This window comes from Rousettus aegyptiacus, unplaced genomic scaffold (assembly GCF_014176215.1).
Source record: "Rousettus aegyptiacus isolate mRouAeg1 unplaced genomic scaffold, mRouAeg1.p scaffold_m13_p_6, whole genome shotgun sequence".
NCBI lineage: Eukaryota > Metazoa > Chordata > Mammalia > Chiroptera > Pteropodidae > Rousettus > Rousettus aegyptiacus.
The window spans coordinates 10023042-10048261 of NW_023416309.1; the positions used below are offsets into that span (position 1 = coordinate 10023042).

At 39.7% G+C, this 25220-nt stretch overlaps 1 long non-coding RNA gene and 2 pseudogenes across 1 annotated transcript in view; 2 read left to right on the forward strand and 1 right to left on the reverse strand.

The window, feature by feature from the left end:
• Positions 1–4022: 4022 nt before the first annotated feature.
• LOC107518063 lies at positions 4023–5158 on the forward strand (annotated as a pseudogene).
• A 2402-nt stretch (positions 5159–7560) lies between these two features.
• Positions 7561–8871, forward strand: LOC107518062 (annotated as a pseudogene).
• A 15436-nt stretch (positions 8872–24307) lies between these two features.
• LOC107518075 overlaps positions 24308–25220 on the reverse strand; it is a 31945-nt gene continuing 31032 nt past the window's right edge. Inside the window, exon 4 of the long non-coding RNA XR_001598728.2 lies at positions 24308–24798. This is a non-coding gene — a long non-coding RNA (uncharacterized LOC107518075). The remainder of the gene's footprint in view (positions 24799–25220) is intronic.

A 25220-nucleotide genomic window follows, 5' to 3' on the forward strand; every position in this document is an offset into this window, starting at 1 on the left:
TAGATATACTGGGTTATCTAAAATACAGTATTTGCTACTAGAAAATTTTTAATTTTAGATAGATAGATAGGTAGATAGATAGATAGATAGATAGATAGATAGATAGATAGATGCATTATATTTCTATTGACTAGCCATGGTCTAGATCATTCACCAGGCTGATCACCCTTTTTTTGGCTGAGCTCCAGCTTATCAACATTCCACTGACACACAGTCTGGACACTGTACTCGAACTGATACAGCCTGAGGTTACTCAGTTGTTTTGCATGAGTTTGGAGTTTGGGGGCAATGACATTGCATGAAACCTTGTGTCCCACAGTATGACCTCATTTTCATTCAACTGTCCTCTAGCCTCTACATGGATAGTCTAGATTTTTGCAATGTCACCATTGTCAAGACAGTACAATTGTCCCTATTCAGTTTCTCCTGTTTGTTTCATCCCATTTTCCTACCACTCAGGGTCTCCCTTGAGTCTTGATTCCATCATTCAACATATTCTTCTCAACTTCATAGCTTCCTCATATTTGATAAGCTTGTCCTCATGTTTTCAAGCAGAGCAGCAATTAATTTATTAAAAGGGACAGGCCACCTCTAGAGACTTATCTCTGGTCCCCAGAGCCCTGCTTCCAGAATAACAACAGCCCATTTATCAGCAACTTGGGTACCACTGTTCATTCTGCCTGTTTGTGCCATCACCCCAAATCCTCTTCTTCCTCTATCTGCAGGAAGGTTAAAGAGCTTGTCCACAGCTCGGCTGAAATTCCATTGCCAGGAAACTGCCTTGGGGAAATAACCATGAATGTACGTGAAAATACAGCCATGAGAATATTCGTGACAGTGCTGTTTGTAATAGAAAATAGTAAGGAATGACTTACATGCTGTCTACAATCAGGAACTAGTTAAATATAGAGTATGGTAAGTCTACCTACTAGAATGATCTGCATACATTTTTTTAAAATGATGTTACAGAAAAATATTTAATGACATGGAAAATTGTCCTTAATATATTTAAGTGCTAAAAGCATGTTATAGAACAGTATGTTAAGAATGATAGCATTTTAAAGTATGTATTTATATAAATGAGAATAAGACTGGTACAAAAATATATCAAAATGGTAAACATGGTTATCTCTCAATGATGGACTTGAAATCACTTTTATTTTCCAAGCCAAGAATTCTGCTTACATTATCTCGTTTAATACTTTCTGCAACTCTGTGGAGTAGTCAGGATCATCTGCTTTTTACAAAAGCAGCCCATTTATCAGCACCCTTTCTCCCACCCCTGAGGCCAACACTGGATCTCAGAGCAGTTATCCAGCCTGTCTTGGGCCTCTCCATGGGAAGTACAGGGTGCTGGAGATCCAGTCACCCTTTGGCTAAACCCAAGGCTCTTCCCCAAAACCCATTACTTCTGTCCTCAGGGTAGAGCCTGGAAGATCCTGTAAGTATGGGATATCCAGATTTCAGCAAAATATCTAATTATGACCAGTCCTTCAGCTTGTGCTTTAGATCCAGTCCCCCTCTTGCCTACTCAAGGACACAGTTTCAATCATCTTTCTTCTCTCTCATGTCATCGTATTCCTCTTCTCTACTGGGTCATTCTATGCAGCATATGAACATATTCTTATTATTCATTTTTTCATTCATTAATTCACTTATTATAGAAAAAAAAAAAAACAGCTTCTCCCAAACCCACTTTTCCCTCCAGTTACTACCTCGGTTCTCTCCATCCCTTTAGAGCAAAACTCTTTGGAAAGGAGCATACAGGAGTGTTTAATAAATGGTACCAATTACTGAGAACCCCATCAAACATGAAAACAAAATGAGAGGGTGACCAGTTTTGCAAGATACTTTATGAAAATTGTTTCATTTGTTTCTCAGAGCCAATGTGTCAAGGCACAGAACATTCTGCCATTTTTTTACAAATGACCTCCACGGCAAATAAGACCTAGAGTGGCAGAAGCAGCTTCAAGCCCATGGCTCCTAGTTCCCAGAGGAAATCGACAGAAAGAACATGCTGAGACTCACAGGAACCGAGTCCCAGAACATACCCTGCCTCTTTAAGAACTACAATGTTGTCTCCTCCCCAGGATGAATATCAAACCCAATTGGCCTTTCGAGTAAATTATAAGAGCATCATCATTTCATGTTTTTTGAGCACTTCTGTTACCTGGACAATGCAAGTGCATAGTCTCTGCAGTCTGACAGATCTGCTTTTGAATCCTAGCTCTGCTACTTACCATCTGTATGGCCTTGAGAAATTTTCTAACCTCTACTCTAAATCTCCATTTCCTCAATTGTAAATAAATTGCCAAGGAGATCAACAGAGACAGCAAATGCACACTGTTAGAAAACATCATGCCTAGCATATAGATGTCCCAAAAAGAATATTAATTAGTAGTAACTATTGACCTCACAATACCACTGTGGGGTAGTGCAATGGTAGGGGTCTCTTTCTGTGGGGACTGGCTCTCCAGACAAATGCTGCCCTAAATGAGATGTTTCCCTTTTGATCACCAGCCTGTCACCTGTGTAGGTTGAAGCTTCTAGTCTCAAGCCATAAAGAACAGCACACGACTCTGTTAGTCTGCAATGGGCTTAATTCACATGCAAAAGCTACGGTGGAATTATAAAAGCACATTAGGATCACAGTGACATAATTTGAAATGATTTGAAAGGACATAATTTGCAGTAGTTTGGCCCCTGAGTGCTCCAGCTTGTAAAAACATGGTTATCTCCCAGACAGCCCCATAAAAGAGAATACCCTCCAATGTGGTTAGTGTGACTGAGTAAATTTTTAATTTTATTCAGTATTAAATAATTTAAAATGTTTAATAGTTTTATTGACATACTTTAATATTTAACCTTTTAAAGTGTACAATCAGTAGTTTTTAGGGTATTCACAGTTATATAACCATCACCACAATCTAACTCTAGAACACTGTCATTACTCCCCAAAAAAGAAACACCATACACATTATCGCGCATTCCCAATTCTCTCTTCCTTCTAGCCCTTGGCAACCACTTATCCACTTTTTGTCTCTATGGATTTTCTATCTGGAAATTAATATAAATGACATCATATAGTGTGTGATATTTTGTGACTGACTTCTTTCACTTAGCATAATGTTTTCAAGATTCATCCATGTTGTAGTATGTATCAATACTTCAGTCCTTTTAATTGATGAATAACTTTCCATTGTATGAATATACCACTTTTTGTTTATCCATCATCAGTTAGTTGATGGACATTTGGGTTATTTCCACCTTTTGGCTATTATGAATAATTCTCCTACTATGAATAGTTTCATGAGGACATATGTTTTTATTTCTCTTGGGTACATATCTAGGAGTGGAATTTCTGGGCCACATGGAAACTTCACGTGTAACATTGTTGAGGAACTGTAAAACTGTTATCCAAAGCACCTGCACCATTCCACCAGGAATGTAGGAAAATTCCACTTTTCCCATGTCTTTGCAGACACTTGTTACTATCTCTTTTTTTACAATCATCCTATGTAAAGTATATTTTGTGTTTTTGATTTGCATTTCCCTAAGGATGAATGATGTTGAACATCTTTTCATATGCTTATTGGACATTTGTATAACTTCTTTGGAAAATATCTATTCATATCCTTGGCCCATTTTTAACTGGGTTATTTATCATTTTATTTTTGAGTTATAAGAGTTCTTTCCATATTCTGGATACAAGTCCTATCTCAGACATATGATCTATAAATATTTTCTCCTATTCCGTTGTCTTTTCATTTACTTAGCAATGTCTTCAGAAGCAGAAAATTTTTAATTTTGATTAAGAACAATATATAGGAGGTCTTTTCTTTTGTTTTTTATGCTTTGGTATCATATCTAAGTAACCATTGCCTAACCTATGGTCAGAATATTGAATTCTGTTTTCTTCTAAGAGTTTTATAGTTTTAGCTCTTAATTTTTATAAACGAGGTCCCTGTTGCAGAGTTTCTTTTGGAAGATCCACTTAAAGGCCACTGTCCCCTCAGCCCATCATGCTGTTACCTGAGCTACTGCTGCTCAGCCTTCTCAGCCTGGCTGTCAAGGAACCCATCTTCTACTTCAAGAAACAGTTTCTGGACAGAGAGGGGCTGATCAACTGCTGGATTGAATTCAAACACAAGTCGAATTTTGGAAAATATGTTTTCAGTGCCAGCAAGTTCTACAGTGACTTGGACAAAGATAAAGGGCTGCAGACAAGCCAGGATGCCCACTTTCTATGCCCTGTCGGCCAGATTCGAGCACTTCAGCAACAAGGACCAGACATTGGTGGTGCAGCTGACCAAGAAACACAAGTAGAACATCAACCATGGGAATGGTCAAGTAAAGCTATTTCCAGATGTTTTGGACCAGACAGATATGAAAGGAGACACTGAATACAGCATCATGTCTGGCCCTGACATCTATGGCCCCAGAACCAAGAAGGGTCATGTCATCTTCAACTACAAGTGCAAGAATGTGCTGATCAATAAGGATATCCATTGTAAGGATGATGAATTCATACACCTGACACACTCATTGTGTGGCCTGATAACACCTATGAGGTGAAGATTGACAGCAGTTAGGTGGAATCAGGCTCCCTGGAGGATGATTGGGACTTTCTGCCACCCAAGAAGATAAATGTTCCTGATGTTTCAAAGCCCAAAGACTGGGACAAGCAGGCCAACATTGATGACACCACAGACTTCAACCCTAAGGATGAGAATAAGCCCAAGCACATCCCTCACGTTGATGCTAAGAAGCCCGAGGACTGGGATGAAGGGATGGATGAAGAGTGGGAACCACCAGTGATCCAAGAACCTGAATACAAGGGCGAATGGAGGCCCTGGCAGATCAGCAACCCAGATTACAAGGGCACTTGGACAATCCTGAGTGCTTCCCAAATAGCAATATCAATGCCTATAACCACCCCACCACATTGGGCCTAGATCTCTAGCAGACCAAATGCAGCACCATCTTCAACAACTTCCTCATGACCAATAACAAGGCTTATGCCAAGGAGTTCGGCAACAAGACACAGGGGGCCACAAAAACGGTGAAAAAGCAAATGAAAGAAAAACAGGATGAGGAGCAGAGGCTGAAGAAGGAGGAAGAAGATGCTATTGTTGTCCAGGCCAAGGATGAGCTATAGAGGCCACACCACTCCTTCCAGGGTTGGCCTGAGGCCCAAGCTCTCCTGCCAAAGAACTGTCCGAGCTAAATACCATCTCTATGAAACTGAAGAACTTTCCTTTTTTTCCAGGTGGAGTCAAATTTGAAGTGGGTTTTGGTTTTATGCCACCCTCTTTTTTTTTTTTTTTTTTTTTTTTTGGAACTGGTGTTTTAACCGATTCTCCTTCAGCCCTCACCCCTGGCCCTTATCTTTATTGACATCTTTGTCTTTTTATATCCTCTTCTCTCCCCAGGTCCCTTAGCTCCCCTCTAATCTGGGGGAATGGGGAATATAGAAGAGCAGCCCCAGGCTGGAGATTCCATCTACCCTCTCCTCCTTTGGGATCCTTGCTGGATCCTTGCTGGATCCCAAAGGAGGAGAAGATGGTTCCCCCAGCATCCTCAGCACTGAAGAAGAATGGGGCTCCTAGAGCCCAAGTTCTGACTGCCCCCCCCCACACCAACCCTTACCCCCTCCCTTTCTCCTCTGCCTCCAGGACTAGGCCACTTCTGGGTGGGGAAGTGGGTTCTAGCTCAGCTCATACTGAGAATATAAGAACTATAAACAAAATTTCTATTAAATCAAGTTTTGTCTCTTAAAAAATAATTTCTTTTTGTTAATGGTCTCGGGTAGTGGTTCAACTTCATTCTTTTACATGTGGCTATCCAGTTGTCCCAAAACCATTTGTTAAAAAGACTTTGCTTTTTCCCATTGAATTGTCTTAGCACCTTTCTCAAAAATCAATGGACTGTAAATGTGTGGGTTTATTTCTGAAGTCTCAAGTCTATTCCATTGATATATGTCTGTTCTTATGCTAGTACCACACAATCTTGATTACTGTAAGTTCGTAGTACATTTTGAAATTAAGAAATGTGACCCCTCCACTTTGTTCTTTTATAAGACTTTTTTGGCTATTCTAGGTTCCTTGCATTTCCATATAAATTTGGGAAATATTGCCATCTTTATAATTTTAAGTCTTCTAATCAATGAACATAGGATATCTGTCTTTTTATTTGGATCTTCTTAATTTCTTTAAACAATATTTTGTACTTTTAGTTGCAAGCCTTACATTTCTTTGGTTAAATTTATTTTTAAATATTTTGTTCATTTTGATGCTATTATAAATGGAATTGTTTTCTTAATTTCATTTTCTAATTGTTCATTGCAAGTATATAAAAAAAATTCTATTGATTTCTGAGCATGCATCCTGTAATCTTGCTAAACCAGTTTATTAATTCCAAGAGTTTAAGTCTTTAAAATTTTCTACATATGAAATCATGTGATCTGTAAATCGATGGTTTTACTTTCTCTTTTACAAATTGCATTTCCCTTTATTTCTTTTCCTTACCTAACTGTCCTAGCTAGACTACAGATAATGAAAGCAGATATCTTTGTCTTGCTCCTGATCTTACAGGAAAAGCATTCAGTCTTTCATCATTACATATAATGTTAGCTGTGGGTTTTTCATGAATGCATTTTATTAGGTTGAGAGAGTTCCTTTCTGTATATAGTTGCCCTAACAAATTGCAATAAACTTGGTGGCTTTAAACAACAGAATTGCATTCTCTCACAGGTCTGGAGCCCAGAAGTCAAATAAAAGTGTCACAGGGCCATGTTTGCTCCAAAGGCTCTAGAGGAGAATCCGTTGTTGCCTCTTTCAGCTTTTGATAACTCCAGGAATTCCTTGCCTTGTGGACACATCACTTCAATTTCTGCCTCTATCCTCACATGGCCTTTTCCCCTGTGTCTCTATGTCTTTTCTGTCTCTTAGAAGGGTATGTGTCATTGGATATAGAGCCCACTTAGGTAATCTAGGATGATCTCATGTCTTAATTACATCTGCAAAGATACTTTTTCCAAATAAGATCACATTCATAAATTCTGGGATATGGACATATGGTAGGAGGCGGAGAGCACCATTCAACCCACTACATCTTCTATTCATAGTTTGTTGAGTGATTTTAATATGAAAGAGTGTTGGATTTTGTCGAGCGATTTTTCTGTCTACTGAGATGATCACATGGTTTTTGTCTTTCATTCTATCGATATGATATATTACATTGATTCATTTTCAGATGTTAAACTAATCTTGTATTCCTAGGATAAATCCTACTTGATCATGGTGTGTAATCCTTTTATATGTCACTGGATTAGATTTATTAATATCTTATTGAAGATGTTTGCATGTATATTCATGAAGGATATTGATCTGCAGTTTTCTTGTGTTGTCTTTTTCTGATATTGGTATTTTGGTAATGTGGTATCTGACTTCATAGAATGTGTTGAGAAGTGTTCCCTCCCTTCTGCTATTTGGAAGAATTTGTATTAGTATTAACTTTTCTTTAAATATTCGGAAATGGCAGGCAGCCACAATAACTGCCATGTTCCATGAGAGATCGCCTTTTAAGTTCAAGCTTACAACTGGCAACCACAGTGTATCTATGAACTGTGTGCAATTCTCTTTCAAAGGAAACAGATTTGCCATGGCCAGAGCCTATGGCCAGATATACATCTATGATGAAAAGACGGGAGAGAATGTGCACCCTGGGAAGAGCGAGGCCCACAACAGAGGCATTTATGCTATTAGTTGGAGTTCTGATAGCACCCATTTTCTTTCTTCTTCTGGAGACGAAACCTCTAAAATATTTGATGTCAAGGTGAACTGTGTCATCAACGTGTTTATGATGGGTTACAATATTCTGGACCAGAAGCTGGGCTGCTTATGGCAGAAGGGCCAACTTTTCAGCATCTTTCTGTCTGGGTACACAATTACCTGGACAAAAACACAACCACAGCAAACCCCTGAAGATCATCAACAGTCACATCAAATCAGTTCAGTGCTGACAGTGCATAAAAATGGCGGCAGGTCCTACATCTACTCCAGGAGACACGACAGACACATTAATTACTGGGATTTTGATATGGAGGAGAATGACTCCCTCTCTGGGAAGGGCCATGGAAACCAGGTATCCAGGATGACTATGGACTAGTTCAGGCAGCTTGTGAGCTGTAGGATAGATGACTCGGTGCAGTACACCAACCTCACGACATAAAGCTATAGTGGACTGGGAGTCGCAAAACTGGAGGTTTATCCAGAGTACATAGCTATCAGCCCTGGAGGATAGGCAGTGGTTGAGTGTATTAGGTAGCTTGTCCTGCTGAAGGATCAGAAGTGCTTCAACCCCAGCTACAAGCCTGAAGTGGTAGCAGTGCACTCTGGCAGGGACATGGTGGCTGTTGGAGGTGCGGACAGGAATGTCTGCTTACTCTATCCTGGGCACCACACTGAAGGATGATTGGAAGCTCCTGGAGACCAAGGCCCCTGTGACTGATTTGGCATAGTCCCATAAAGGCACCTTCCTCATTGTGTGCAGTGCCAGCAAGTTGGTTCTGGTCTTCAGCATTGCTAACAGCTACTCAGAGAACATTTTTCTAGACACCATGCAAATATCGTCTGCTTGGCCTGCTCACCAGACAATGAGCATTTTCCCTTGGGAGGCATGGACATGATAGTGTACGTCTGGATCCAGAGTGACCCTGAGTCCAGGGTCAAAATCCAAGATCCATACCAGCTTCACTGTGTCAGCAGCCTGACTTGGCTGGACAAGCACACGCTGGTCACAATCTTTCATATTTTCGTCAAAAAAGTGAAAAATCACCTACTGAGAAACTCCTGCCTTTGGACAGACTGAATCTGGGACTAGAGTTCAATTTCAACAGAACAAGTCATTTCTCTAAATATTTCTGTAAGGCCCCCACATCCCACACTGGACTCAAGAGGGAGGGGCCCTAACTCCCCATGACCCTCCTCTTTCTTCAGGGTATTTGCATCTGTACACATCATCCTGAAAGCTTTAGATGGTGACAGTTTGCACATAATAATAAAGTGAGCACTTAAACAGTGTGTAGAGCATAACTCAAACCCACTGCCCAGCACTGCCGAGTGTGGAACAGTCCAGAGGCAGAGCCTCGAAAGCACATGTACTCTGCCCCGATGACTCCTGCCATCTATCAGGAAAGGTTGTATCCCACTCTCTTCCTCGCAAGGCTCCCCCTCCAATAGCCTTGCAGAATGAGGCCGCACTGGGAGAGGAGGGTGCACCCGGCCCTGGCAGTCTGCAAAGCTGGAGTCCTGTGTGGCGTAGATGTCACATGATTTTGGAGCATGTGCCACACTGTGTAATCGACTCCAAAAAGCCCCTTAGAGTAGACACACACATGCGTGACCTTGTATTTCACTGTTGGTTTTTGTGCTTGATTTTAAGAATGGAATTGTGAGGTTTTTTGTTTATTTGTTTGTTTTTTGTTTTTTAATGTGTCTTAACTGTTGTGTCACTGTTTACAAGCTTGTGCATTGAGGACATGTCTCCAGAATCCTAGAGCTCTTGATAGAGTCAGACTAAGAATGTCTTGGTCACCATTTCACTGTCATGCTTATTTTCCGGTTATTTTCCATGTTATTTTCCAGTCTTTCTTTTCTCTTCTGCCCCCAAGAGCAGAGATCAATTTAAAAGTAAAGATTAAGTCACTGTAACCTGTCATTGTTTTCACCTGCCTTTTCTTTTTCAGTGCAGAAATTGAAAGTGAGTATAAAGCATGTGATCTGGAGGTTTTTTTTGCGTGTGTCAGAATCACTAGTAAATGCTGGCTGAGAACAATCCCCGCCCTCTGCACTTGTGAAAACACTTTGAATGCTTTATGAGACTATACCAAGAGATAATTAAATACCATTTCTCTTCAAAAAATATTTTAGTATAATTCACCAGAGATGCTATTTGTTCCTAGTATTCTCTCTGTGGGAACTTTAACTAGAAATTCAATCTCTTAGTCTACAGCCATGCTACCCTAAACAAGCCCAATCCTGTCTGATCTCAGAAGCTAAGCAGAGTTGGGCCTGGTTAGTATTTGGATGAGAGACAACCTAGGAAGACCGGGTGCTGTAGGTATAAAAAATAAGGTATTGTAAGCAAGGTCCTTGAAATCTGTGAGGTCAACCAAGGGTTGCCTTGCCTTAAAAAAGGAAGGAAGGAAATAAATTTTTTTTTGTTATAGATCTATTCAGATTTTCTATTTCTCTTGAGTCAGTTCTAGCAGTTTATGTCTAAGAATTTGTCCATTTCATCTAGGTTATCTAATTTGTTGGCATACCATTGTTCATAGTATTCCCTTATATCCTTCCTGATTTTAGTCACTTAATTCTTCTCTATTTTTTGGTCAGTCTAATTAAAGTTTTGTCAGTTATGTTGATCTTTTCCAAGAATTAATTTTAGTTTCATTGACTTTCTCTATTGTTTTTATATTCTCTATGCTAAGTTTACTAAGAATTTTTATGGTCTAGTATATAGTCTGAACTAGAGAATGTTCTATATGTGCTCTAGAAGACCATGTGTTTTGTTTTGGTTGGATGAAGTGTTCTATAGATATCTGTTGGGTCTAGTTGGTTTATGATGTTGTTCAAGCCTTCTATTTTCTTGTCGATCTGCTACATCGTTCTATCCATTATTGAAAACGAGACATTAAAGTTTTCGAATATATTGTTTAATTGTCTATTTCTCCCTTCAGTTTTTTGCTTCATGTATTGAGGTTCTGTTGTTAGATGCATATAGGTTTATAATTGTTACATCTTCCTGATGGATTGACCCTTTTATCATTATAAAACGTTCTTCTTTGTTTCTAATAACAAGTTTCTGCCTTAAAGTCTGTTCTTTTAATAATAGTACAGCCACTCTAGTTCTTTTTACTGTTTGCATGATGTATCTTTTCCTGTATCTTTTCCATGCTTTACTTCCAACCTACTTATAGCTTTGAATCTAAAATGTGTCACCTTTAGACAGCCCACCAGTTTATTATTAAACAAATACCAAACACTATATCATTTCATCTGTAAATCCTTTGGTATGTATCTGTAAAAGGTTAGGGCTTTAAAACAAATAAACAAACACAATACCATTATCGCATCTAAAAAGATTCACATATTTCTTAATATCAAATACCCAATCAATAATCAACATTCACCTCAAATTCTCACCTCCCAGACTCCTAGACATAGCATTCTCTTGGTCTCCTGCTATATCTCAAAACAGTCTTCTCTTTCCATGGGCTACACTTCTAGCCTAAAACTTCAAAAGATGTCTCTCTTCCCAAAAATTCTGTCCTTAGATGTCTGATCTGTCTTCACATTCTCTCAGGTATCTCATCCTCTCCTAGCATACCAACAATCAGCTCAACACAAAAGACATTCAAGATTTGCTTTCATTCACTTGTTCTATACTTTCAACTGCCTAATGGGGCATCTGTATGAGAATCTTACCTCAGACTTTATATTTCCCAAATTTAATGCCTCACCTGGCTCCTAAACTTGTTTTCCTCCCAACTTCTCCATCCTAGTCATCTGTCATCATCCTCCTAATCGGCTACACTCAAAATTCCTGTCATCTCAGTCACCTGCCTATCACCTCCCATATGTGCCTACAGGTACAGAATCTGTCTGGCAAATTCCCCTGGCCATCACAACCAGCCTCTGCCAAGTCCTCTGTAATAGATCTTTGAGGTTTCAACTCTTATAACCCATATTTCTTGCTGGGAATCCTTGTCATCACATTGCTCAACTTGTCTCATTATCAGCATATCCTCAATGAAATAATCCTCTCACAGTTCCTTAGGTTTGTACAGGGCTTGGCATCTTGAGTCTCAAACTGCATATAAGGAAGTGGTGGTCCAGAGAAGTTAATTTAGTTACCCAAGAACACATAGCTATTAACTGATAGAGTTCAGACCTCAACCTGGTCTATCCATCTCCAGGTTGCTCCTGTTGCTTAGCAAGTGTGAACTACTTCCCCAGCCTTCTGGAGGAAACAAAGATGACTAAGCCACAAATCTTGCCTTCCAGGGCATCACAATTTTGATGGCAGCCAAGACACAAACAGGAGAAAAGTCGTTTTTGTTAAAGAGATTTAAAGCTCAGCAAAGGCAGCAGCAGAAGAGACAAGACGAATTCTCCAGGTACTTCAGGGTGCCATTTGCTATAAAACACTCATCAATGGTGGGCCTCAGAGACTGTGTCCAGGAGCTGTTCCAATCGGCCATGGTGAAGCAGGACAAATGGGTACTAGCCTAAAAGGTCATGGCTTAGATAGAGCAAGAAGAAGAGGAGTCTGAGGCAATAGGAAGAAAGGCTAGGTGTGGGTGGTGGAAGACTCACACTGGGGAGGGTTTGTGCTACCAGGATGAAGACTTCGTACTTCACTGAGCAATGATGGTATTTTCATTTGTTTAGAAATTTCACCTGGAAGAAGTTCATAAAAAGGACTGATGGAAGACTTACGATTGGCTGAGATCTGAGTTCCAGTCTAAGTTTCTCCACTAACAGACAACTCTTTTTGATGGGTCCTATCCTAAGCACTTCACATATATTAATTGATTTAATTCTTACACTTATTCAAACTTATTATTTTTATCCCCATTTTATAGATGACAAAACAGAGACTCTGCGAAGTTAAATATCTTGCTCAAGGTCCCATGCCTAGTGAGTGATGGAGCCCAGGTTCAAACTCAGACCATCTTGTCTTAGAGTCTATGCTCTAAACTGATATACTTATCCTCTATCGCTTCCCTATTGGGCCATCCATCCTTAGCCAGTCATTAATTTTGATTTCCCCATTTCAAATTTACTCGGTGGTCTCTAAAGTCTTTTCCAGAGCAGGAAGGCATAGTTTGAACTTGCAGTTCTTGATTTAGGCCAGGCATCTCTTGCCTCTGCTTGATGAGACCCCTATAAAATGTCAGTGAGGGAATTTAAAAGGCACAAACCCAATACAACAAAGAGAACAGGAGTGGTATATCAATAGAAAAGCAATTTCATGTATTTCTAGAATACAGAAACTGGCCGAAAATTGATGAGTAGGATGGAAGAAGAGGCAATGTGGAACACATGAGAATGAGGTTACAGCCAATGGAAGCTATTCTGCCATGTCCAACCGGAGATGCTTGAGATGCAAAGTTGCCAAGGAAGACAGAGGGCAAGATGGCAGATCAGGAAAAGAATAGAGAGAGTTCATCTGAAATCTTTATAATGTTCATCACCCCTCCCACCACTCTCCACATGCAGTGGGCTCTACAGCAAAGCATGCATCATCACCCAGTGAAAAAGAAGAGTGTATTCTCAGTTGACAGAAACTATCTGGAAAGGCAGCTCATGGGGGTGTTTCAGCCTCCACCTTATGACACTGAGGCTCTCCCAGGTAATAACAGCTTCTTATTCACCCTCCAAGCCCTATGTCCTCAGAGTTCCCAAGCCATGCTTTTATAAACATGAATGGACAACTCAGAACACCAAACATTTGAGGCAAGCTACCAACATGAAAGCAAGACACTAAGAAATATAGAAAAACAAGCCTACAAGGAAGCTATAATAGTTCACAACACAGAAGAACAGAGAAAGTCAATATGATAGTTCATCTATGAAACAAAGAACATAAAATAAGTATAAGATACAGTGAAAAACAGAACAAGAAAGAGTTGTTGGAAATTTAAAATTAGATTATGAAAACAAAATTTTCCACAAGAAGGTTTGGAAAATAGTAAAACAAAGAATATATACAAAAATGGCACAAAGAAAGAATATGATGATTAATATACAAGGGTTAACATTTAACTAATAGGATTTTAAAAAAGAAAAAATCGAGGAGAGGGACTTCCTCTACAGAGATGTCATCTGATAGAAAGAGGACAGGCATTCCAGACATAGGAAAGAGCACACACAGACACAGAGGCCTGAGAGAACATGAATTGTTTAGGGAATTACGAGCAGTTCTGTGTCACAGAGGACAGGATTCCTGAGAGTAAGGGTAGGGAAATGAGATCTCAAAGGTAGAACCAGAAAGGCCTTGAATACCACATAAAAATGTTTGGTCTTTAACCTGCAGGCTTTTGAGAATTTCTTAAGCAGAGGAGCAAGATGATCATGTTTGTAAGGAGGAAAGATTAGTCTAGAGTGAAAAATGTGGGAAATGAACTGTTCTAGTTATCCATTGCTGTATAACAAATAGTTCCAAAAGTAGTGGCGTCAAACAACAATAGTCATATTTGCTGGCAAATCTGTAATTTGGACAGGTTTCAGTGGAAACAGTGGTCTCTGCTCCATGTGGCACAGTGAGCTGGGAATGACTCAGTGGCTTGCAGCCTAGAGTCACAAAAAGCTGCTGCAGCTCTACCTCACATCCCTTTGGGGAAAGTGAGAGAATGGCTTTCCCTAGATACCCAGCAAATGTCTCGAGTCTCATGGAATCTGACTGAGTCACACATGTACATCCCTGAACCAATCACTATGGCTCAGGTAATATAGTAGACTGATTGACCTGGCTTTGATTACGTGCTCTCTATCCCAGCTTGAGCTGGAGGGGAGTCCCACCCTAGCATGGATTGAGAGTGACAGAAGGGAACATCTCCAAATTATAAGCAGAAGAGGAAGGGGGTGGGTGCTGGGAAGGCAAACATCAGGTATGCATGCCTCTCTGTCTCCTTGTTCCTCCCTTTCCCCTCTGCCTACTCTTCCATGGAAGGAAGCTCCCTGTTTTCATGTCTTGCTGGGTGGAAGAAATGCTAATTCTCCTAACTGGAGAGCTCTGTACTCAGAAGGGCCATTTACACTCTGCTTAATATGACTGATGAAGCATAAACTAATTAATTCTTAGAGTGAAAGCATCCCTATTAGATTTTTCCCAAATAGTAATGAATCATTATCAGCAAAACCTTAACATCTGCTTACTCAGTCAATCCCCTGCTAGTCACATGCTCTTAATATCATTTGTACTGTTGCCCCAGTGCCAGGCAGCCTGCATCCCAACCCCTAGAGCCTCATTAGCCTCTGTAGCCAGAGGACCTCAGGCCTGTGAGAGGAGGAGGATTTTATTATGGAAACAAGGGTGCAACTTTTTGCAAGAATAGTTGTAGGAGCAGTGAAAGGAGTACCTATTTCCAACTCTTACAATACAACATCTTGGAACTGAAGGGATATTTGATCTGAATGGTCATCCAGCCTTTCTTACACACTACTGATGGCAGTGAACTCACGACCTCACAGGCAGCACATTATACTGTTTTGCACATCTGACTATTAGAATTTCTGTCTGTTACCAATTAATTAGTTAATTATATCCAAATTTGAAGTGGCTTGAATGAATATGTCCAATCCAAAGGGACAAAGGGGCTGAAAAAAATTAAGCAAAGAGTAAGATTAGCATGCAGAAAGGCAGACCATCTATTCTATAGAGCAATAAATTTGACATTAAGCTTCCTTGTGGCCAAAAGGAAGAGGGAACCACAATCAGTTACAAATCAACGACATCAGTAAGAGATAGGTAGATAATAGACAGACAGACAGACAGATAGACAAATAGATATCTCAGAAAGTGGTTTCTTAAAACAATTTGTTATGAAAGCCTGTTTTTCCTGAAAGTATTTGCTCATATCGAACAAAAATCTAATTTCCCTCTAATTTCTACACATCGATTCAACTCAACAGACATTTAAGAAAGTCGCCCTGACTCCTTCATTCTACAAACTTCCAATGTGTTCTTTGGTGGGCAAGACATTAAACTATGTGCTCTGTGGGGTTCTTGTTCCCCAACTTATCCTATTTATTACCTGTGTGACCTTAGGCAAATCCTTTCACTCATGAACGTATTTCTTCATCATAACATGACAACAAATAACCTTAAAGTACCTACTTTACAAGACAGAGCAATGTAAATGATATATGAGACACACCTTGGTCCAAGAGAATAAGTCCCACTCTATCCTTCCAATCTTATTGGAACCACTCCCTTTCACAAACTTTCTGCTCAAGGTGAGTCTAATTTCTTGGTATATCCTCAAATTTCAGCTTCTCAGTCTTTCTTTGTTCAAGCTGTGCCTTCTACCTGGTATGCCTCCCCCCATACACTTATCCCCACCTCCAGTCTCTAAATCCTGGGCACCCTTCACAGCCCAGCTCAAATGGCAGCTCCTGTTGGAAGTCTACTGTGAGTTGTACAGATATTCATTATATTTACCTTCCTGAAATCCTCTAGCTTATATCTGTCCCTGCCTTGAGGCCAGTGTATCCATTCAGAAATTCCTACTTGTTATATCTCAAGAATTTTAAATATTTCTCTAAATCTTAACTCCCAAGAAAACTCCATAGAGAAAACAACAACAACAAAAAAGTATTATAATTCTCCTGTGAGAATTAAAGCTTATCAATAAAGAGACCTTACTGGTTCAAAGGAATCCACCGATGTCAAGTCAAAATCAAGAGCAGGATACGCCAACATGCAGAGTTGAAGTTGAGGGTTGACCTGAGTCAGTCTTACTCATAACTGTCATTGTGTTATCAGTGTGTGTTTGATGCCCTTTTTGCTGCTAATGTTGAGTTATTCTTGCAAATAAAATAAATATTAATAGGTTTATATGCATAGTATATTTTACAGAAATCCTATGCGTGGTGTTCCAAAAAATAACGAGTTTTGAAAGACAAGTAATTCCTTAGTGCTATTAACCTTGCTAGGAGATCTCAATGTTACATTATTCAAACACTACTCTATAATGTTCACCGGCATTTTTTGTGTGTTTTAAAGCCACTCACTATAGGCTATAATTCTATTCCACTAACTTACTATTTATTTCTTAAACAAAAATTTTAACTATAAATAATAATGAGCAAGAGAATGAAGAATGCAACATTTGAGATCTTGCTCCACAGCATATGCCATCAGTTTGGCTCAAATAAACCCATAAAAATTCAAAAAAAAAAAAAAGCATGAAGAACATTGGAAGTCTTAAGAATAACTTAAGATTTAGAGAATTCTCTGGAATTCCCATTTTTAATTTCTACATCCTGAATATTAGTATTATTACATTAAGATACTCCTGCTTTCTACTTTGTATTATAGCTATTCACACTTTGTCTCAGCCCCTCTACTGTCTATTAGGTTTGATGACAAGATTCACACCTGGTCACTGGTAATCCTTCCAGCTCTCCCTTGCACTGTTTAGCATGTTGAAAGAGTCCTGCTAAAAGAGTCCTGACACACAGAAAACCAAGACAGCAGCTTCTCAAAATAAAAAAAGAATATGGGCATTGGGGAATTGAACGTCAGCTTTGTTACTTTCTCATTGTCTGGACCTACATGTGGCTTAAACACCCTAAACTTCAGCTTCCTCATCTGAAAAATGCAAGTAATAATAATGTCTACCTCAAAGGGCTGCAATGGGAATCAAGTGAGATAATGTGTATAAAACATATACAATACATGTTTATCTTTCTCTCCAATAAAAGTTCAGTGCTAATAGGATGGATGGTTGAATAGATGAATGGCTAAACTGCTGGAGAAAATATCAATTTCTTTCCATACATGCATTCCTCACTCCTACCCCCAAATCTTTCCCCTACGATCAGAAGGAGGGTCTAAGCTGAAATAATTTAACAAAGGGTAGTGGCATCCCTGGGTTGCAGAGAAAGCAGCCATCAAAAGTTAGTGTGCTTTTTGTGATGCCACAAGCCCCAAGAGATGCAAAAACAAATCACATGTTCCTCAGTAAAATTAAGATCTATTGTATCTCAAATGGTAGGACTACAATCCAGCTAACAGAGAAAATGTTGGTTTTTTAATTCTTCTGTATATGTTAACCTGTGCTTTTGTAGAAGAAAGGGAGAAAGTGAGGGAGGGAGGAGGGGAGAAAAGAAAATAATAGAATTAAGCAATGGGCTCACATAATAGGTTACCCAGTGAGGAAACCAGCAGGCCCATAGCTCTCACTCATGGGACGATGAAATAAGAATTGGTGACCCATGTTTTTTCTTTTCTTCATTGGCATGGAACTCATCGCCTCACATCCATAGTAGTCTGCAAGGCTGAGCCAAGTCAGAAATTGAATTAGTCAGGACTCTTTCAGCAGCAAGTGACAGGAATCCAGCTCAAAACAACTTCAGCAAAAATAAATAAATTTACTGTTCCCAGTAAAGTCCAGGGTAGACCTGCTTGTGGCAAAATTAAATACAAGAGCTGAAGTCATTTCTTCAGAGCTACTGTGAGTTTGAGCACGTTCTCGCTCCCTCTCTCTTTCTCTCTCTCTCTTTCTCTCTCTTTCTCTCTCTCTCCCTTCCTCCCCAGCCCCTTCCTCTCTTCCTATCCTCCCTCTCTCTCCATCTTTCAGTTCTGCTTCTCTCTGTTTTGAATTCACTTTCAGGGAGATCATCTCTCCATTGTGGCCCTTGTATGGCTTATCGCCCATCAGCTTAGCAAACACTAAAAAGAGCTCCTATACTATCATCGAACAATTGGAAAATAAAATCTTTTAAAATACTTTAAATAATAGCATCACAAAATATAAAATACTTTGAATAAACATAATAAAAGACTTCTATACTGAGAGAACAACAAAACATTACTGAGAAGAATGAAAGAACTAAAAACAGAAAGAGAGAGAGAGAGATCATATTCATGAATTGGAAGACTCAGCATAGATAAGATATCAACTTTCTCTAAATTGGCCTATAGATTCGATGAGGTCTCATTCAAAATTCAAGCATGTTTTTTTGAAAGGGTAATTCTAAAATTCCTATGAAAATTCAAAGGACATACATAGCAAAAACAATTTTAAAAAATAAAAATATTAGAAAATTTATACTGCCTAACTTTAAGGCAGTATATCAAGGCAATATGATATTAGATTAAAAATAGACAAAGAGATAAGTAGAACAGAATAAAGTCCAAAATAAAAAGTTCTAGAATGGGAAAAGTAATCTATAGTGATAAAAGTCAGAATAGTGTATATATTGAAGAGAGAGTGGTATTGACTGAAAAGGGATAAGAGGAAACTTTCTGAGATTGACTGGAGTTTGGTCATTGTGGTCTACATTTCTCCTCTAAATGCAGTCTCACCTTGAGATAAATTAGATAGGTCTAGGGGAAAGCTAAGGCCATCCAAAGAACTAAAGGCCTATATACTAGCAGAAGTCTGTAAGTCTCTAGGAAGAGCCACTCCTAAAATCTTTCCAACGTGGCAGAGGGGGATAACACAACAACGACTGCGGGAAATGGCCAGAGTAATGATACCAAGGCAGCATCCCTGACTCTCCCTCAAAGAGGAGATCCAAAGAAGACACACAAAGGTATTGAGAAGGCAGAGGCCTAGGATTCAGAGAAAAAGCCCTCCAAGAACAAGAACTTTGTGACCTGAGGACAAATGGCCAACACCACAGACTCTACTAGCACATCACCCAGGAGACTGGAAGAAACCAGTCATACCTTCGTAGCCACCAGTGAGGGAGCAGACAAGACTAACTCTTGGATGTGGAGGACTATACAGATCTCAAGCCCCTCTCACTACTGCCTTGAGAATACAGTAAACCCCTTAAATACTCGGGTGCCATTTTGGAGAGAAGAAGTGAAACTCTGAAAGGCTGAGCACTTACTTAAAGAGTTATTCAGTAACCCCGAAGGGACTACTTATATAAGGTCTAATAGGAAGATAAAAATAAAAAGTGGAAACATTTTCACTGAAAAAAGACTGAATATAGTAGAGACTGTTGATTGGAATGTTAGGTTTCCCTATTGCTCTGCAGGAAAGGGGCTCATTAAGAAGGTCAGGTAAACCAAAGGGGCTACATTTTGAAGCATGTTAAAATAAAGGGAGGAAATTTACAGGTTCTTGCTTAATTTCAGGTCTTCTTTTATTTCAATGTCATAAAAGTTAAATTATGTGCCCAGGGTCACACGGATAGGTAAACAACAAGACTAACCCTGGAAGAGGTCAAATATGTGCCACATTCTTTCTGCTGACTTATGCACCCTCCCTGCCTCAGTGCCCTCCATTGTTTATCCTGTTATATCTACAATCTTCTTCCATTGATGGCCCCAACCCTGACCATGCCTTTGTCTTGAGAGATGTTCCTACCTAAACTACCCCCTTCTTATTGTTTTCTACTTGCTTAGGTGATGATGACTCTGTGGGCAGAAAACCCCAGCACTAAGGCTCAGGGGCAGCCCCAGAAACCCTGGACTCTGGGCTTCCTGTTCTTCCTCCAGCAGCACCTCAGACCTCACTCGAATGGCCTCCCATGGCCTGAGAGAACAAGTCAAACTCCTCAGCCCAACATTCAAAACAACTCCCCATTTGGCTCCAACCTGCCCTTCCTCTTGCCCACACTGTCTCAGGGACAATCAGATCTGCCTACTCTTGGTCCCCAAATTCTCATCCCTGCACTTTCGTTTGCCAACTTCCTTGCTTCCACCACATCCTCTCACCCTGGAGGCCCTCCTCAAGACTGTTCCACCCAACTGTGGCCTCCTTTTCCTCCAGTTCTTCTAAAACTCATTCATTGGGAAGTTGTTGCTGGGTGGAGAGTTTTGAAAAACAGACTGAACTGGATTTCGATCTTGTCTATTAGTTGCTTGACTTTTGGCAAGTCACATTAACTCTTGATGCTTCAGTTTAGCTCATCTGCAAAATTGAAATGGAATTGCTTACGTTATAGAGTTGCCCTGGGAATTAAATTAAATAACACAGGCCAAATATGTAGCAGGGCTTGGCACATGGTAGGTGTCCCAGAAATGTCAGTTACCATTTGCTACATTCTGAGGAACTTTCTAATTTTATCCTCCTAACCACAAAGGGATAAATTCACAGTGTAAGTGTGTCTCTCCTTGTCTACTTCAGGAGGGTCACTTAGAGTAATATGACACAGTAAAGCAAGCATAGCTTTTTAAAAATATACTTGGATACAAGGGACATAGTTGGAGTACCCAGCTCAGGTGACCAGGGAAAACTATGCCATTGGGCTCCACAGCGCACCTACTACATAAGGCCACTCTACTAAGATGAAATAGGTAAACACTGTGCTTTTCTCCTCTCATGACTATATTAAAATTACAACTACAGAATAGCCATCACTTGAAGTTGCCTGACATCTAGCCCAACTGAAGACCTACAACTGGAGACACACCAAAAAGGCCACCTTGAAACTGGTAGGAGGGGCAAAGATGCAAAACAGGCTAGTCCCACACCTACATGTGGCAATTGGGAATAGGAAGAAATAATTTGGCTGCAGAGTTCTCTTCAGAAGAGCAAGGGGTCCCAGCCTCACACTGGGCTCCCCAGCCCAGGGTTCCAGTGATGGGAAGAGAAGTCCCCACAACTTCTGGCTATGAAAACCATTGGAGGTTGTGACTGAGTGAGACAGAGGGCTGAGAGACTTACTGCTGACGAACTCGCTTGCTCTGAGCTCCAGTACTAGGGTAGCAGCTCAAAAGGTGCCAGAAACATTCAGGGACAAACTGATTTGTCTGGCCGCAAGGTGAGGACTGGAGGGGATCATTCCTTTGATGAACCCTCCCCCACACAGCTTGCAGACTTAGGCAGCCACCATATTGAGTTTCCATTAACATTAATTAACACAAGTCGCCCTGCCCTGGTGACTCCCCGAGACCCCGCCCCTCCCAATGTGGGGTCCTACCCAAACTACTTCCAGTGGATTTTCCATACAAACGGCCTGTCTTGGCTTATGCTGCAGGCTTTACTAAAATCTCTTAAAGGTTCACAAAACCTAAAAAAGCAGCATCTGGCCTTGGCATGCCCCATACCTCTTGCTCAGTAACCCCAAGCCCAGAACTAGCAGCAGCCAGCCTCAGTTTGCAACTTGGCCTCTGGAGGCACTTCCAAGCCCAACCATCTGCGATTGCCTGGTGGCTAATGCCAGGTGGCCCTGAGCAGGGCACAGGCTTCAGCTGAACTTGGCCTGTGGCAGGGCCCCTGCCAGGAGGCCCCGGCCTACATACCCAGTGGCTGGCTCTGGGCTGAGCCAGAGTACCACATGGGGTCACACCAGAGGACAACACACCCAAAGGGCATACAGGGCAGGCACCACAGCCCTGTTAAAGCAAATTCTGCTCAGTATGGTCAGCTCCCACACAAAAGTTCCTCTACTGATGATGGCCAGTCATCACAACTGATCAGCCTGAGGGTCAATCCTTCCCATTGATGTGCAAACAACAACCAAAGCTCAACCACAACAGAAGGGTACACAGAATCCATACAAGGGACATAGTTGGAGCACCCAGCTCAGATGACCAGGGAAAACTGTACCACTGGGCCCCACAGCACACCTACTACATAAGGGCACTCTACTAAGACCGGGAGACATAGCAGCACTACCTAATACATAGAAACAAACACAGGTAGGCAGCCAAGATGGGAAGACAAAGAAACATGTCTCAAATGAAAGAAGAGAACAAAGACCCAGAAAAAGAACTAAACAAAATGGAGACAAGGCATCTATCAACCAGATGCAGAGTTTAAAACACTTGTTATAAGGAAGCTCAATGAACTTAGGGAAAAAGTAGAGGAACTCAGTAAGAACTTTAACAAGGAGATAGAAAACATAAAAAAGAACCAGTCAGAAATGAAGACTACAAAAACTGGAATGAAGAATAAATTAAGAGGAATTAACAGTAGGACAGATGAAGCAGAGGAACAAATCATCAATTTAGAAGATAGGCAGCAGATAACACCCAATCAGAACAGCAACAAGAAAAAAAATCCAAAAAATGTGGATAGTTTGAGGGCCCTCTGGGACAACATCAATGATACCAATATTCACATCGTAGAGGCACTAGAAGGAGAAAAGAGAGATCGAGAAATTGAAAACCTATCTGAAGAAATAATAATGGAAAACTTCCCTAACCTGGAGAATAAAATAGACATACAAGCTCAGGAAGTGCAAAAGAGTCCCAACAAGATGAACCCAAAGAGGCCTACATCAAGATACATTATAATTCAAATGCCAAAGGTGAAAGACAAAGAGAGAATCTTAAAAGCAGCAAGAAAAAAGCAATTAGTTATATACAAGGGAGCTACCATAAGATTGTCAGATAATTTCTCAAAAGAAACTTTGCAGGCCAAAAGGGACTGGTAGGAAATATTCAAAGTGATGAAAAGTAAGGACCTACAACCAAGATTACTCTACCCAGCAAGGCTATTGTTTAGAATCAAAGGATGATAAAGAGCTTCCCAGACAAGAGAAAAGTGAAGGAGTCCGTTACCACTAAGCCAGTAATATAGGAAATGCTGGGAGGACTTCTTTAAGTAGAAGAAAAAAGAAAAAAAAAAGATCAAAAATATTAATAAGAAGAAAGCAATAACTATATATCTATGGACAATTACTTTAAATTTAAATGGATTAAATGTTCCAATCTAAAGATAGGGTGTCTGAACGGGAAAGAAAACAAGGCTCATACATATGCTGCCTATAAAAGACTCAACTCAAATCAAAGAATCACACAGACTGAAAGTAAAGAGATGAAAAAAGATATTTTATGAAAATAGAAACAAAAAAAAAAGCTGAGGTAGCAATACTTATACAAAACAAAACAGACTTTAAAACAAAAGCTATAATTAGAGATACAGGAGGACCCCGTAATCCCCGTAGTGTTTTGGGTTTCTTATTTGAAGAAACCCAAAACACTACCTTGAAGGGACATATAAATCCACATGTTTATTGCAGTATATTTACAATAAATGATATATGGAGGCAACTTGGGTATCCATCAATAGATAAATGGATAAAGAAGAGGTAGTACATATATACAATGGAATATCACTCAGGCATTACAAAGAATGAACGCTTACCGTCCGCAACACATTGACAAACCTGGAGGGTTTTATGAAGTAAGTCAGACAGAAAAAGACAAATACCATGTGATTTTGCTTATATGTGGACTCTAAAAGACAAAATAAACAAACAAAATGGAAACAAATTCATACATACAGAGAACATTTCAATGGTTGCTAGATGGGAGTGCAGTTGAGAAGGATGGGTTAAAACAGGAAGAGATTTAAAAAATCAAATTGCTAGTTACAAAACAGTCATGGGGAAGTAAAGTATAGCATAAGGAATATAGTCAATACCACTGTAATTACTATGCATGGTGTCAGATTAGTACTAGATTTATCAGCATGATCACTTCATAAGTTATATAAATGTCTAATCACTATTTTGTATACTTTAAATTAAATTAATATAATATTGTATATCAACTATCATAGAAAAAACAAAATATAAAAATTTAAAAAATTAAAAGTATACTTGGAGTCAGACAATCTGAACTTAAGGTTTAGCTTGCTGCTTGAGCTATGTGCTACCAGACACATTACTTAACATTTCTGAGACTCAGTTCTGTGATATATAAAATGAAAGTAATAATAGTGGCTACTTTAAAAGATTGTTTTGAGGATTAAATTCATAAGTAGTTGGTTTACTAGAGTCTGAAATTAGTGGGCCACATAAAAAACAGCTTTGTTTCTTTATAAATACTCTCTTTATCCACGCACTGATGAATCTCAATTTCCTAAAAACAACATAGCAAAAGCCCCCAGTCTCCTTTCATTTTCAGTACCTCAATGGAAAGTCCAGTCTGGTTTAAAATCTCAATTACATATCTTATTTATCACTCACACCCTACACTTTCTCCCATACTAGGTAAGATCAACCTGAGAGTCTTGCCATGGGAAAGAGTACATGCTCTTCTCTTTCCTCCTCCCCTTCCAGCACTGGGGCCCTTTCTCCTTAGGAGATGTTGGGTCTGGAAAAAAAGAATAGAAAGGAAAAAGAGATTGGGAGACATTAGTGCTGGTCAATAAATATATCCAGTTCTAACCCCAGGCACATGGTAGGATTACACTTTCTTGTCTCCTTGAAATTAGGTGGAACCTAAGGTGAAGGGATGAAGTACAAATTAGTAGTTACAATGCAGTCACGGGGACTTAGAGTGTAGCATAGGATATATAGTCAATATTATTGTAATGGTTGTGTGTAGTGCCAGCTGGGTGCTAGAATAATCCGGGAGATCACTTCATGAATTGTATAAATATCTAACTTTCTTTTATTTAAAATGAGATAAATAAATAAAATAAATATTCCTGTGAAGCAATCCAAATATAGAATTTTCCCTTAATTTTGTAAGAATTCTTACTTAAATCTAATTTAACTGCAATTCACTTTCAT